Raw genomic sequence first — 16,929 nt, 5'->3', positions numbered from 1 at the left:
TATTTAATTAGCAAGGCTACTTATTCCTTGTCTAAAGAAGTTGCCTTTCATCTATCCATCTCATATTATGCAATTTGTAAAGGAAGGAAGGAAAGCCTAACATCCTCCAAGTTACCTGATGAAATATATACCTGCTTGTTAGAGAGGGGGTAAAAATAAACCAAAGCAGAGTTGAACATCTTTGCTATCTTCACTGAGTAATATATACAAGTCTTTTCTTGTTATTCTGAATATTTCTGGGGAAAAAATGTTCCTAAATTCCTTCGATAATGCTGGTTTGGTTGACTTTCTGGTTTGATTTAACTTTCCTGATATCTTCTTTAAATATATGCAAGGTTTCAGGCTGGCGAGGCAGGCAATATTGATTCTTACTCTAGAGAAAGTTGTTTGTAATCCAAGGACAGATAGCAGAAACCTTCAAGAATGGGAAATAAATTGCTACAGATTAGAAAAGACAGCAGGAAGAGGCCCAGGATTAAAATGTGGCTACTGTAGTAGCATTTACAGGAGATAGGATTCCAGGCTGCTGTTAAATAGGAAGTAGGGAGAATTTAATTGCCATACCAGGTACAAAGCCCTGACAATGTGCCACTTCCTTCTTCCTCCCTCCACCAACAACTCGATGCAGCTAATAGTTAAAAATCAAAGCTAACAATACAAAATAGTTAAAGACAACTATGACAACTGTAAAATGCAATGTCCATTTGTTTTTAGATCTTTAGATCGTGTTTTTTAGATCAGGGGTCTCCAACCTTGGACACTTTAAGACTTGTGGACTTCAATTCCCATGGGGGTTGAAGTCCACAAGTTTTAAAATGGCCAAGGTTGGAAATCCGTTTTAGCTGGCTCATCCACAAACCCTCTTTTGCCATACTTATTTCGTGTCTCAGAGCGAGAATAATTCCTGTCACTCAGAATTTTGCTCCTCCCCCAGGAGGCGGCTTGCCTGTACATCTGGAGGCACATCTGTACCTAGGTTTTGCTATATGTGGAAATGTGTTAAGCTGTGTAGTACAGGTATAATCCTTGACTTACAACCACAACGGAGTCCAAAATTGCCATTGCTAAGCAAGGCAGTTGTTAAGCAAATTGAGCCCCATTTTGGGACCCTTTTGGGTGCAGTTGTTAAGCACATCACTGCAGTTGTTAAATGAACCATGTGGTCGTTAAGCAAATCTGGCTTCCCCCATTAACTTTGCTTGTCAGAAACTGGCTGGGAAGGTTACAGATGACAATCACATGACCTGGGGCAGGTCACCTGAATTTTGATCTCGTGACCATCAGGATGTTGCAACAGTCATAAGTGTGAAAACTAGTTATAAGTGACCTTTTTCAGTGTTACTGTAACTCTGACAGTCACTAAATGGTTTTAAGACAAAGCCTACTGCATTCTAATTTATATTGACAGATTGTTTTCAAAAATTACTAGCAACTTGTTAATTACTATCTGGCTAAGATTTTTCTTCCTCATGGTTGCCATATAGAAATTATTCAGTTTTGTACATTCAAGAGGCAACAGTTGAATATGTGTTATTGAAGAGCCTGCCTCTTTCACATGCCCTTAACTGTCTACATGTCCTAGGGTGGCATAATAACAATAGCACTTAGGCTTATATAGAGCTTCACAGTGCTTTTACAGCCCTCTCTAAGCGTTTTACAAAGTCAGCATATTTCCCCCAACAATCTGGGTCCTTATTTTACCCACCTTGGAAGGATGAAAGACTGAGTCAACCCTGAGCCTGGTGAGATTCAATCTGTCCAATTGCAAGCAGCCGAAGTAGCCTGCAGTATTGCATTCTAGCCACTGTACCACTGCAGCATAATGGCATAACGCACACAAAAATACTATCAAAATACCTGTAGCCATCTTTAACTTTGCTTTAGTAGCAAGCTGAATGAGACTAAAGGTTGTGAGGACATGTCCTCAGCAAGAAACTCAAAGGACTTTTGGGGCCAAAATAAGGGGACTATGTGGATCAATTCATACAAATATATGTTTCTTCTGCTATCTTCTTAGCACTTTTTGCATTTGATTTTAAATGCCTTCTTTTTCTCATCCACCTTTCCCGTTAACATTTCCTGTCTTGTCATCCCAATGTTCAGAGTTTATTAATATACCTCTTTTGACTACATGGGTCAGATATAAATTCAACTATATTCAGCTTTAACTCCTCTTAAAATCAAGAACTTCAGCATTACACTGGTATTTTCCCCTTAGGTTCCTATTATTCCCACTTGTCTGACTAAATCTTGGCTTGGAACTAATAAGGAAATATAGTTGACCCTCTTATGGTTTCTTCCACCCTCTTAAAATACTTAAAATCCCCCGTTGTTACCACATCATTCCTCTTTGAACATTCTTTTCCCCCGGAAATGCAACATCATTCAATTATTCTCCTTTGTTGGCTTTAACAGTACTACCTTTATTCTCTCCTTCATTTCTTTTAACAAGTTGCTGTCTATAATATCTTGGGTAAATAACAATGTTTTTAATGTTTAGTATTATTCCTCCTCCCTTTCTATAATTTCTGTTCCTTCTGAACAAACTGGATCATAACAGTCATCTCATCAGAATGCTGTTATGCCTATTAAGTAATGTGTACCTCCCGTACTAAGAGTTTGAGATTATCCTGCTTCATTCTTATGTTTGAATAGTTCTGAAGAGACAATGATAGCTGTAACTTTATCAGCCAATGTCTTTCCTGAATTCTGTTGAGTGGCTTAATGTGGGCATTAAATCAACATTCCCAATTTACCATCAATCTCACCTTATTGTATGCAATAGTCGTGCGATTCAAGTTAAACCCCTTCCTGATCATCCTGTTGGACCAAACACATTACCAGTTCATATGAAGTACATCTCATGCCAGTAGTATATCATCCTAGATACTTATATTATGGTTCCAAAAATCAAATCTCTTCCATCATCACCATCTATATGGCAAGTCAATCACTTTTTCTTTCTGATCTTCTTCCACAAATTGAAAAGATGAATTCACTTCATTGCATTTAAAAAGAGTATACTGTTAAAAGTTCCTTCTTGTGCAATAGTTCATGTTTGCACAGTAACTTCATGTTTACAGATTAGCACAAGATTTATATTGTCTGTTGTTGGCTTCAGGGAGGGAGATCCAAAGCCTCTATTTTCCCAGAGCTGAACTCAAAGAAGTAATTTTTGCTAGAAGGGCTAAAAACCCTCCGGCACCAGCTAGATAGGTCCAGTGTAGCATAATTATCTCTTACTACAGAATCATTGGAAGAAGAGGTCTGCCAGTGAGGTTTTACTCTCCTCCCAATTTGTTAGAACAATGTTTTCATTGTTTCATAAGTTTCTGACATATGAAGAATATCTCTGTCTTCAGTATGAAGTATCATAAAGAATAGCCTACAGTACTTCTCCAACAGACAATACGTTGCACTTATTAGGGATTGTAAGCCAATAAAACTAAACAATAACAATTGTGGACATCATACACTAACAAGGCGTCTTTGGAAATGAGTTGGAAAATACCTTCATAATAGACTCATTTAATGGTTATTGCCCCATTCCAAGAAATTATAGAAACATGAATTGTAAAGTTTGGAAGAGACCCTGGAGATCATCCAGCCCTATGTTTCCTAACTTCAGCAACTCTAGCTACCAAAATTTCTCAGGCAATGTGGTCATTGTAAGTTTCTCTTGTGTCCATTTGTATGCATTTAATGTAATGCAATGATGCCCAGGCTGTACTCAGTCATGTTCTCAACTACAGGGGTCCCCAACCCTGAAGTCTATGGACCGGCACTGGTCTGTGGCATGCCAGAAATGGGGCCACGCTGCACATTATGCAGGCAGTATGTGAAACCATGCCCCCACCCAGTCCTTGGAAAAACCTCCCTGGAACTGGTCCCTGGTGCCCAAAAGGTTGGGGCCACTGTTCTACTAGAAACTCACATCCATCCACAGCAGTTTTCTAAGCCATCTCCTTGTTTCTTCTTACTGGAGTGATGTACAATTGTCCTTCCAATTTGAGAATCTTCCAACTTTCCTGCACACCCTGTCCTAATATTCAGCAGTCAACATCTTATAAGTCTAAGAATTAAATAAATGAATAAATAATTTGCTTCATATGAAAAAAGTATCCTTAAAAATGCAAGGAAAACTTTAATAAACAAAAGCATTCAAGGGATGGAGGGAGGGAGGGAAGGAGGGAGGGAGGGAAAGAAGGAAGGAAGGAAATCTTATATTCTTAACACTGTACTCTTCTGGACAAAGAGCTCTGATGTTCCTGAGATCTCTTAAAGTTATTCTCTAACTTAGGATTCAGACCCCCAAATGCTTCTAGCTTCCCAATCTGGAAACCCAAGAACATGCGGCAAGTTCTATCATTTTAGGTCAATCAATCTTCTTTTGTTGAAGTTCAGAGCAAGAGTGAATGGATAAACATGGGTTAATACAATATTACTGTCTGTATAGTATTGTTAGCTCATCTGAGAAATGCATATGGAACCTCAGTCCACGCATTTACATCCAGAAATCTATTTACATGCAAGAATTATCACACACTTAATCAAAAAGGGTATCTATTATCTGCCATGACACTGGTTTAACTAACATTGTTCTTTAATGAAGATACTTAAAATAAATTGTTCTGTTTATAAATTGAAGACAAGAACCACTAGATGCAAACCTAATTAAATGTCAAGTGAATAACAAGCTGAACTATAAATCTGAATGGAATACATTGTTCATATCAATTTCGCTCTTGAGTAATTGATCCAGAACTATACTTAGGATATGTAGCGTATCTGACACTGAATCATTTTGTACATTTTATACAGTTAATTGTTATTCTTTATTTTAAAAATATAGGAAAAATTAGTTGCATGGTTTAGGAACATATAAGAGGCCAATCCCTTTCACCTACCAGAATGTTACTCTGAATATGGAATGCAACAGGGATGGTTATATAAACACCAGAGATTCTGTTTGTATTAAAGAACGCATGTTACAAATACATCACCCACCCCCACAACCATCAACTAAGTCCAGATATTAAACCAATTGTATACCACATACAATAAACCTGTGTTATAGTATCACCTAAAATAATGGTGAAAAAAATCACCATTACAGAGACCACAGATTTATTTCTGTGGTACATGTTTTAATTAAAATGTCAGTCTTGGAGCTTATGTGGAAGACTTCCTTAGCCATGCTACATGAGAAATTTTTAAGCAGTAAATAATGGCACTAAACCAGAATTTCTATATACAACGCATGAGACAATCAACCATTAGCTTACCAGCCCTGGTTCACTATTGTACATTTTTATGTAAAAGGGAGAATAACTAAGAATTTTTATTAAAAGCATATGAATTATGTTATTGCTTATGGTATAATTGAATTTTCTATTCCCTAGTTGAATTTTCTATTCAAGTATAGATACAAATTGGCAAATAAATATGTTGAAATGTTTTTGTCCTATTTTATTTTTTACTAGGAGTTTCATTATGAGAAATTCTTCCAAAAATATTGTACAATGAAACTCTTAGTTCCAAATATCTAGCAATACAGACATAAATAAGTCATGGTAGGAAGAGAATTCTAAATAGTAAACTGTATAATCAATACATTTTTAAAAAAGAGTACAGTACTATCAGAAATGTAGATAGAAATATATTTATTACTTTAGAAATATGTATATTGCCTATTAATAACTCTACCCCATATTAAGGGATTACAGATCATTAAAAAGGAGTGTGGGAGAAATATGGGTTCAAGCTAAATTTTAGCAACTTTATTAAGAAAGCTTGAAAGTCTTAGAAAATATACATAGCAACAGTATTTTGATTTATAGACAATATGGATTATAACATCAGCCAAAAGCAGTATGTGTAACTAACCTCATTTAAGGAGCCAATATTTGTTCCTCTCTTCTTTCCTATTAATTCTACAGATCTCTTGTGGAATGTGGATTTTTTTTTTTTTTTGAGAAATATAGATATATATTTTTTTCTACCACAGATGAGTTCCATTTAAATCAAAGCATTACCTTAACATCTTTTCAAAGGCCACTTCATAACAAAATGTTAAGCACAGTAGCAGGAAACGTACTGTGGAGTTGTCTGAAGTCATGCTTAATTTTTACAATGACACATTTTCAACCTAGGCCCATGAATTTGTTGTAATACTGAGAAGCTGCATTCTTTGTTTTGTGTCCCATGTCTTCTATCTTTGTTCTTTGCTTTATATATTTTATTACATTGAAAATTTCTAATAAGAAAAAGAGAAAGTCTCTTTTTCCTTAAAGCTTCTCCCAAGGGCTTTAAGAGACAATCAAGCTTTTAGGGAACACATTATCTTCTGGACATCTTGAGCATAAATTATGTCAACATTTATATATCACAAATCATTCCCTGAATTGTACCCAAAGATAGACTGGTTGTCAAAAAACTGTTTTAACATGAAGTTGTCCATACTTCCTATAATCTTTTCCAATCAGTACACATAGGTTTTTCCCAAGTCTCACATAGAAAAACACTAACATTCATGTGCTTTGATAACAAGGTGAAATGGTTTAAAGATTTAGAACAATCTTAAAATTGAAAAGCGTTTACATATTTTAGCTTATAATTCTGTGTCTTTCTCAGGCACAAATTCCTTTAAATATTGAGCTTTATTAGTAAAGTTGATTATTATACTACAAGTTTCATTAACATGCTAAAAACAATGTATTAAAACTGAACCAATGGTAAACTAGCTTTGTAACATCACAATATGGTAGTACCTTTCGTATGGAGGACCTACATTAATTTGCCTTGGCTAGGATAGTAAGAAGGGTTAGGCCAGGTTAATACTTGAATGATCGATTGATAGAGACCACCAGGATATAGGCCGATCAAAAACAGCCCCCAAAATTGTAGCATTAGATTGAGACAGATGTGCATGTATTTTTTTTTAACAGAAAATGGAATTAATTTGCAGACTTCAGTACCACAAGATGGAGTATGGCTAATGGCTTAAGGAATTAGACAATTTATACAAAGCAATACTAATTAATTATAGCAACTGTATTTTATTTCTAGAGCCCATGGTTCTGAATATCAGTTGTCATGGAATAGAAAAGGAACCAATCTCTCTCTCTCTCCCTCCCTCTCTCTCTCTGTGTAAGATTTTGACAGACCCCTAGACCAATAGAGATAATTTAGTCTCTTAAGCAACTGGAATTGACGTATAATGCAGACAAAACTTCTTTTGACAACAATATTTCTCCTTTCCTTTATCTATATACTTCTAAAACTGTTCTTTAACTGGGTAAAACAATGCTTAACAGGGCAAGAATTTTTGAGTCAAGTTGCTTCAAACAGGCTAATGTACAGAACACACCCAAAATCTGGGACCTATAACTCCGGTCAATTTAAATTTGGAAAATTTTATAAAACATTTCATGACCTAAAAATTATCATAAAGCAGTTTATGACATAATACACAATGTCACAAAACACTTCCTTAGGCCAGCATCTGATGTTTGACTGCCTTCGTGTTGAGTTATTTATACAGACAGTCCTTAACTTGCTACCGCAATTTAGCCCAAAACTTCTGTTGCTAAGTGAGACAACTGTTAAGTGAAATTTGCTCCATATTATAACCTGTCTTGCCAGGTTTTGTTAAGTAGATCCTTACAGTAGTTAAATTAGTAACAGTGAATGAATCTGGCTTTCCCATTGACTTTGCTTGTCAGAAGGTCGCAAAATGGTATGATCCTTGATGGACACTGAAACCATCATAAATAAAAGTCAGTGGCCAAGCATCTGATTAAAAGGATGACTATGAGGATGCTGCAGCCATCAGAATGTGAAAAATGATCAGAAGTCACTTTTTTCAATGCCTCTGTAACTTCAAACAGAACTGTTGTAGATCAAGGATTATCTTGATTGCAGTGTTGGGCTGCAACCAGTTTAACTGGTTCTGTGAGCGTGCGCTTTGTGCGCCCTTTTGAAGCTATCAAGCTCACCTTCTGGCCTTCCCAGGTGAGTAGAACAGCTGAGGCGCGGTAATCCACTTTGCCACGCAAATCAGCTGAGCTGCAAAAGAAGGAAATGTAAGACAGGATAGGGCAAGGGTGGGTGGATGGGTGGGGCCAACTGATCATCATTCATACCGGTTCGCTAGATCGTAATTTGAACTGGCAACAGCCCACCACTGCTATATATATCATATGCTATATGAACTGTATATATAGATATACAGTTCAACACGGACTACTTTTAAGGCAGATACATCTCTGAATATCTCTCTGAATTTTAAAGAACGTTTCAAGCACATAGAAGCTGTGCCATGGTTGAAGGCATTGAGGAATCTGGTAAGGAAACATCTATGAAATGATGATTCAACAGGTCACTGGTGGTCTGGAATAATATAGAGCATACATATACCCATTATATCATTCCATTTTAGGATAAACAAGATTATTCAGTGCACAGAAAAAGAGTAAGGAATAGCAAGCCAAAGATATCAATAATACACTGCTCAAAAAAATAAAGGGAACACAAAAATAAGACATCCTAGATCTGAATGAATGAAATATTCTTATTAAATACTTTTGTTCATTACATAGCTGAATGTGCTGACAACAAAATCACACAAAAATTATCAATGGGAATCAAATTTAGCAACTCATGGAGGTCTGGATTTGGAGTTACATTCAAAATTAAAGTGGAAAAACATGCTACAGGCTGATCCAACTTTGATGTAATGTCCTTAAAACAAGTCAAAGTGAGGCTCAGTAGTGTGTATGGCCTCCACGTGCCCGTATGACCTCCCTACAATGCCTGGGCATGTTCCTGAGGAGGTGGCAGGTGGTCTCCTGAGGGATCTCCTCCCACACTTGGACTAAAGCATCCCCCAACTCCTGGACAGTCTGTGGTGCAACGTGGCATTGGTGCATGGAGTGAGACATGATGTCCCAGATGTGCTCAATTGGATTCAGGTCTGGGGAACGGGCAGGCCAGTCCATAACATCAATGCCTTCGTCTTGCAGGAACTGCTGACACACTCCAGCCACATGAGGTCTAGCATTATCTTGCATTAGGAGGAACCCAGGGCCAACCACACCAACATATGGTCTCACAAAAGGTCTGAAGATCTCATATCGGTACCTAATGGCAGTAAGGCTACCTCTGGAGAGCACATGGAGGGCTGTGCGGCCCCCTAAATAAATGCCATCCCACACCATTACTGACCCACTGCCAAACCGGTCATGCTGGAGGATGTTGCAGGCAGCAGAACGTTCTCTACGGCGTCTCCAGACCCTGTCACATCTGTCACATGTGCTCAGTGTGAACCTGCTTTCATCTGTGAAGAGCACAGGGCGCCAGTGGCGAATTTGCCAATCTTGGTGTTCTCTGGCAAATGTCAAACGTCCTGCACGGTGTTGGGCTGTAAGCACAACCCCCACCTGTGGACGTCGGGCCCTCATACCACCTTCATGGAGTCTGTTTCTGACCGTTTGAGCAGCCACATGCACATTTGTGGCCTACTGGAGGTCATTTTGCAGGGCTCTGGCAGGGCTCCTCCTGTCCCTCCTTGCACAAAAGCAGAGGTAGCGGTCCTGGTGCTGGGTTGTTGCCCTCCTCCGGCCTCCTCCACATCTCCTGATGTACTGGCCTGTCTCCTGGTAGCGCCTCCATGCTCTGGACACTACACTGACAGACACAGCAAACCTTCTTACCACAGCTCGCATTGATGTGCCATCCTGGATGAGCTGCACTACCTGAGCCACTTGTGTGGGTTGTAGACTCCGTCTCATGCTACCACTAGAGTGAAAGCACCTCCAGCATTCAAAAGTGACCAAACCATCAGCCAGAAAGCACAGGAACTGAGAAGTAGTCTGTGGTCACCACCTGCAGAACCACTCCTTTATTGGGGATGTCTTGCTAACTGCCTATGCTTTCCACCTGTTGTCTATTCCATTTGCACAACAGCATGTGAAATTGATTGTCAATCAGTGTTGCTACCTAAGTGGACAGTTTGATTTCACAGAAGTGTGATTGACTTGGAGTTACATTGTGTTGTTTAAGTGTTCCCTTTATTTTTTTGAGCGGTGTATAAGGCAAGAAAAATAAAAGGAAACAGCTTCAAACTAGTTTACATCAATAACATTCATTATACCTCTCCATACCTTCCTATCCTCAATTTTCATTATACCTCTCCATACCTTCCTATCCTCAATTTGGGGTCAAGTGTGATTGTAAGTCAAGGACTACCTGTTCACAGTAGCCAATTGAAGTAGGGTAGTTCACCCATAATGAAGTGAAACATAGTACTGTTTGAGCTGAGACAAGTAAAAACTTCAATTTTAATGCATAGTAAAAAAAAATTGTTAAGATTTTTTTTGCCTTTTGGGTGAGCAGAATATGATAGAGGATAACATATACATTCCTGCCTTGAAGAAGTGATCAACAGCCCATAATCATCTTGGGATAAGCTGATTTTGAGGATCAGTTCTGAGAAGCCTGACACCAACTGAGTATGACCAATTAGAAAAAAATCCACTTTGGTTGACTTTCATTAGCAACCTGTTTCAGGTCTACACAGGGTACTTCTGTTAAGATAACAAGACAGCACAGGTTTAGAAAGGCAATATATATTCGAGAATCGATGTTCTAACCGTGGGCATGAGGATTTTAAAGTTAGAATTGTTAACCTGAAGTATAACATTATTTCATCTTTTAGCTAAGATGCCAGCTTCTAAAGAAACGAAGTATTTTAAACATGGTTGGGTGGCAAAGAATATTCTTTAAACCTTGTAATCAATTTTTTAGTTACCATCTGCTGGCACTGCAAATTGAAGTTACACAAAAAGAACCTACAGTTGGAATCTTTCCATCAGGCTGTAATGTTAATCCAAACCTTCTCTTTTGCTCTCAGACGGCAGAATGGAAAAAGGGAGGAATGGAAAGTAGGCCACTTGACTGAAAGTCACGGTATTGTTTTTATTTTAAAAGGCTTCAATAATAGAAAAGCAGTTGTAAGAATTTCAAAAGTGTACGTGCACACACACACACACACACACACACACACACACTGTCCTTTGGCATAGGAAAAAATGAATACCATTTTTTTTAAAAGAACTATTCCAGGGAACATAGAACCTTATGGAGAAATAAGTACAGATTCTATCAATCTTGTTTAAAATGTTAAGTAGTTCTCTAATCACATTCACTCATTTGTAGAAATCTAGTAAGATCATGGTTGCTTTTATTTTGGAACAAGTCTTATAGTAAGAACTTACAGACTAATGTGCATGCATATAAGGATGAATGAATAATGAATGACTACACCTACACACTCACCCACCCACACACACACACACACACACACACTCTTTCAGCAATCTTCATTGTACCAATCAATAAAGTGATCACTTACAGATAAAGCACAGATTCCTACAGGGTAAGTAAGAAACATCTCAAGGCAAGAATCTTCTCAAGTATTTTTATTTACATATATATTACCTTTATTGTTCTTATAAATAATTCAAGGCAGTGGGGATACTTAAAACTCCCTCCTTCTTCTATTTTCCTCACAACAACTGTGCTGGGTCAATCACATGATGATTGGCCCAGTCTCCCAGCCAGCTTTCATGACTGTAACTCAAATCACCTAGTTCCTAGCCTGGTGCATTAAACTACTAGACCACATTGGTTTTCATGCTGTGTAGCAAACTGTTTTAAGTAGTTTACACCCTTTAAAGGCTATGTATCTTACTTGTTATTGTAATGCGTTATTTTATATAACAGACTAAAGTAATTTGGATACCCAGATGATAAGTATAACATAACTGTCTCAACATGAGGCTTCTAAAAATTGTCCAAGTCCCTGTGTATTTTATAAATCTCTTTGGATTAAGATTTCAGCCCTTTGGAAACTTCCTGTCAAAAATTTCTTGAAGAAGCCATATCAAAACATGTCCAAAAGATTGACAATGACAACTATTAATGACAACTATATATCTCAAATGATATAGTATATGCAGATGTTCCTGCATGCTAAAAATTATATATTCCTAGCAGCAAACACTTCAACAGAAACAGATACAAAGAAAGAGGACCCCAAACCTTTAAGAAGCTGGAATTTATCATCAATTGCTCATGTTCTGAACTCTTAACCCTTCTTTCAGAGCAGTAGGATGCTAGGAGAACATGCATAATAGCAAGAGAAGATGCTTACTGAATATTCAACAGACATGTAAATGCATACTTAAAGAAGCCTTTGAGGAAACAATGGCTGGATGGCCTATTGATATCACTCTTTCATTCTGCACATTACCCTTTGCCTTTCTCTCCTTGTAGTAGTTTCCATTTGGTAGGACCAAGGGTCATGTCCTAAAAAACCCTAAAATATCTGTTAAGCGGCTTCTGTATTTAGAGCTGTGTACAGAGTAGTTTTTACTCTTTTCTCTCATAACATATATCCAGACTTTTAAGCACTGCTTGAACAATTAAAACAAAAAACAAAATCCTAAAACCAAAACCAATTAGCCAATGTTTCCCCATAATGTATTTACTTCTGCTGCAAAATTGTGGTCGAGATATCCTTTTCTGAACACTTATGTGTTTATTTCAGTTTCTTTCCTGCTAAAGCTCTAGCCAGATGCTTTTCAGAAGAATCTCTGCTCATGACAAAACTTTGCCTTCAAATATTGCTGATTTTCTGTCACTGTTTTTAATACTGTTTCCAAATTTTATATAATTAGATATGGTATGCAAACAGGGGTGGGATTCTACCAGTTCGCACCTATTCGCTAGAACCGGTTGTTAACATTCTAAGCAGTTCGGAGAACCGGTTGGTAGAAGAAATTACTGGCCTAATCCTGTAAGGAAGGCAGGAAGGAAACATTCTGGTGTTGCTTACAGAAACTGCCTCTCCATTAACCCTTATTACATTTTTGGCAGGACTAGACTTCCTGTCTCAGGAACTTCTCTGGAGTTATTTTTTCCTCCTTTGCTGGTACTTTGCTTGTGTGGAGTGACCATTCAAAGTTACAATGGCACTGAAAAAAGTGACTTATGACCATTTTTCACACTTACAACTGTTGCAGCATCCCCACAGTCATGAGAGGCCAGGCAAGGAGATATGTGCCTTGATGTAAGTGATATTGAATTGGCCACGCCCAGCCAATAACATGACCACCAAGCCACGCCCACCCAGTCACATGACCAACTAAGCCACAGCCATAGAACCAGTTGTTAAAAATTTGAATCCCACCCCTGTATGCAAAGGCAGTTCATAGATAACCTTACAGGACACATGTGTACAATGAACATTAAAAATCTTTTTATGAGAAATTAGCAGTGTGACAGCTGTAAGCATGAGCCACCCTTATTTCCATCTATTCTAGATATTGTCAACAGTAACAACAAAAGCTGTTGTGAGCATCAGATGCCTAACATTATGACCTCCCTAGCACACTTAAGCCTAAGTGAGCTACAGAATTTTTAGCTACTTTCCTAGGTACAGAGAACTACTAGTGAGAATGCTGGAGCAGTAGATATGGAGCAATTTGATTTTGCGACTGGTTATTTGCAGGACCACCTCTCCCCATAATGTACCCATACTGTGAGATCCAGCAGGAAAGACATGTTCCAGGTCCCATCTGGAAGACTCATCAGAGTGTGACATCTAACAGGATACAGGAAGAGAGGCTTTTCTGTCATGGTTATCTTCCCTCTGGATTTCTCCAGAGATCAGATTTACTGCTGGCTATTCATAAGGCCTTGAAATCCTGGTTTTATTATCAAGCCTGAGGCCTGGGTATATGGCTGAGCCCTTATCATGGCTGCATTAATTGTGATTGGTGGTTGGTTTTTCTTGGCTGCTACATAATACCTTCTTTATAATTTTGTTCATACAGTTTTTATCTTATTTTTAACTATTGTCAACTGCCCAGAATCATGTACTTGGACATAGGCGTGACCATACAAATTGATTAAACAAATAAAACTTTTCACCAAATATCTTCACTTGGTTCCATGCCTCCCAAGGGAAAGTGGACAACAGATTCAGCAGGTCATTTACTCAGTAAGGGCAACAAGCCCTTTAAATTCTTAAATTTAAAAGGGAATATATACCTCTAACACTTAAGTATCCATACATATTTATAGCCTTAACCAGTTGTTAGCAGATATAGTGATTTCTGTGCTGAGAGCACTCAGGAAAAAGCAAATGAAGCAAGAGCAATCAAGTCACCGTCTCAATGTCTACTTCCAAGGGCTGATGGGACTGTATATATAGGGGGCGTGCATAAGTGCACCAATGTGCCTACCGTCCCTGTCCTATTGTTTCTTTTTTATTCGTATCCATTTCATGTATTCATAACCATGCTTATACTTATACCTGTTATCTAATGCTTGCTGGACAAATAAAATAAAATAAATAAATGAATTATGGTTTTTGTTGGTTTGTCACAGTCAGCCAGATGTTCAGATTGGATCTGGCATTTTGATTCACCCATCAAGTGCTTCCCAAGGACCTGGATAAGCAGATGTTGATGTTTGGAAGTGATCGAGGTATTGTCTCAGGCTGCAAGCTATCCTGAATAAAGCTGCAATTGACTGATGGTACATTCACTATTTAAATAGCATTTACTAAATTATTTTCATATAATAAAAGTGTGGGAGTCGATGAACTATCATGAAAGGATCAATGAGCTAAACATTTTTCAGGATCATTGCTCTACAGGCATGATAGCAGTAGTATATTTCCTATGTTCTACCTCAAAAGAATGCTCAAAATTGTTCCACTGTTTGCTGGTCATTTCAGCAGAAATATAGATATTATATCTTTTTAGTAGAAGTACATCTAGCAGCTTCTTTGAGTCTTCCATTACAAGTTCTCAAAATTTATTTTCCAATAAATCATAGCAAAAACACAGTCAAGGTAGAAAAGGTGTAAGGGAGATGGAATTTGTGCATTCATCATGCTATGTGTATATGTAGAGGATGGACTGGAAAAATAAATTTTAATTTATTTAAATTTATTACAGAAGGGGAGTTAAAACAGCTTTATTATCCGGACAGGAAGGAAATTAATTTATAAATATTTTATTGATAGAAGAGAATATTTGTAGCTTAGGGTTGAACTGTGAACCACACACATACTTTTATTATTATAAAAACAAGAAATTGTGTTTTTTTTAAACCTGAAAGGAAAGTGAATGCAATTGTTTTAGAGGCACAGAACTATATTTCATTAATTATATGTCAACCTGTATAATTTATTTATCTGATCACTGTCTAAATACACATTTCTATTTTAATGCAATGCTCCAATACTTCCTCAGAATTTTAACTAATTCTAACTAATTGATTTCCTCATTTTGTAACAACACTCCAAATGATGCTATAGTGTCTTTAGCCATCTGTCTTTGCCACTGTATCCTTACACCAAATTAGATACCGGCAGAGAATATCCATCTTCAAATCAATGGCATTACAAAGCAGGCTCTAATTCTTTAAATCAACCTTTTTTGTAACATACCTGGCACATCAATGAACTTTATTATCCAGATTCCTAAAAGAAGTATCAGCCAAGATCCACCATTCAATAAATTTCACCTCTTTATTAAATTAAGCCTTGAACTATCCTTATGTGTACTCACTTTTTGCGTACCATTTGAATGTATATAATTAAAATCACACTTGTTTGTATCCAAAAAGTATTGATCGATGCATCTGTTTATAAGCTTTCAGTAAAACTATTCAAAGGTAAAAACATTTCTACAGATAATTCTGGATAGGCAATTCTCCCTGGCTTTGGGTGGTAAGTTTGTTCTTGCTTAGAGTTGTTCACCCTAAGAATTATTTAATAGTAACAGTAAAATGCCACCTTTGTCTTAGTAACCTTGCCAACATTATATCAGCGGTTTATCACCCGCTTATCCTCTTTTGCTACCAAACAGAGCAGATACAGACTCCAATGGGTAGTTAAGACTGGAGAAAGAACAATTGCAACCAGCCTGACTTCCATACAAGACTTGTATATTAATTGGCTCAGAAAGAAGGCTGAGAAAGTATCTATAGATCCCTCACATCCTGGACATAAACTGTTTCTATTCCTCCCCTCGGGATGTCACTATAGGGCATTGCATGCCCAAAAAATTAGAAATAGGGACACTTTTTCCCTTGTGCCATCATCTTGCTGAACATTTAATTCTCTCAGTGCTGTCTAATGTCTATGTGTAGTATGGCTTATAGCAGTATAGTATACCCATGTAGTATGGCTACAGTATTATTATTTATCCCTATTATCTTCTTTACTTCCATCTTTTTGGTATTATTGTTGTTGTTGTTGTTGTTATGATTATCATTATTCTGTTACTTTGCATGTACACTGAGAGCTTCTGCACCAGAAGAGACGAATTTCTTGTGTGCTTAATCATACTTGGTCAAATAAAGTATTCCATTCCATTCAATTCAATTGTATGGTCTCTGTCGTCCTTTGCTAAAACCACTGAGCACATCAGATTCATAAGAGAGCACTGCTACTGTTCTTAGGGAGGACATTCCTGAATTTCAAAGCAGATCTTAGAATGAAGAGCGGAGCTACTCTACCTCCTGCATTGGAACACTTTCTTATTGTACCATGCATGCCAACTACATAGTAAAGATGGGACTAACTTAATCGGTAAAAGCAGACACACTTTTTAATATTCCTTTTCTTTCCTGAGTGTTGTTTGTTTTTGACTTCACATATTATAATTCCGATTCCAAGCTTTGAGTGAATCAGAGTAATATTTTATGACAAAGTAGAATGTTCACCAGGGGTCCCCAACACCCAGTCCATGCCAGAGACTGGGCTGCAGAAACAAGCAAAGCCCTATTCATGGGATGCAGGCAGCACATGAAACCACGCCCCCTCCAGTTCCCAGAAAAACCTCTTCCCAA

The 16,929-nt window shown here is 37.6% G+C and overlaps 1 protein-coding gene across 6 annotated transcripts in view; it reads right to left on the bottom strand.

The window, feature by feature from the left end:
- RNF38 (ring finger protein 38) overlaps window positions 1-16,929 on the bottom strand; it is a 105,624-nt gene that overhangs the window by 63,332 nt on the left and 25,363 nt on the right. For 2 of the 6 annotated variants that reach the window (XM_087957424.1, XM_087957425.1), the window contains exon 2: window positions 7,998-8,067. The exons of the other annotated variants lie outside the window; for them this stretch is intronic. The gene's annotated coding sequence lies outside the window, so the exon portion shown is untranslated. The remainder of the gene's footprint in view (window positions 1-7,997; window positions 8,068-16,929) is intronic. 6 annotated transcript variants of the gene reach the window in all.

The sequence above is a fragment of the Notechis scutatus genome, chromosome 2 (assembly GCF_049901735.1).
Source record: "Notechis scutatus isolate UNSWTSFEM ecotype Mainland chromosome 2, rNotScu1.2, whole genome shotgun sequence".
In the NCBI taxonomy this organism is placed as follows: Eukaryota; Metazoa; Chordata; class Lepidosauria; order Squamata; family Elapidae; genus Notechis; species Notechis scutatus.
This window is presented reverse-complemented; position numbering and strand designations above follow the sequence as displayed.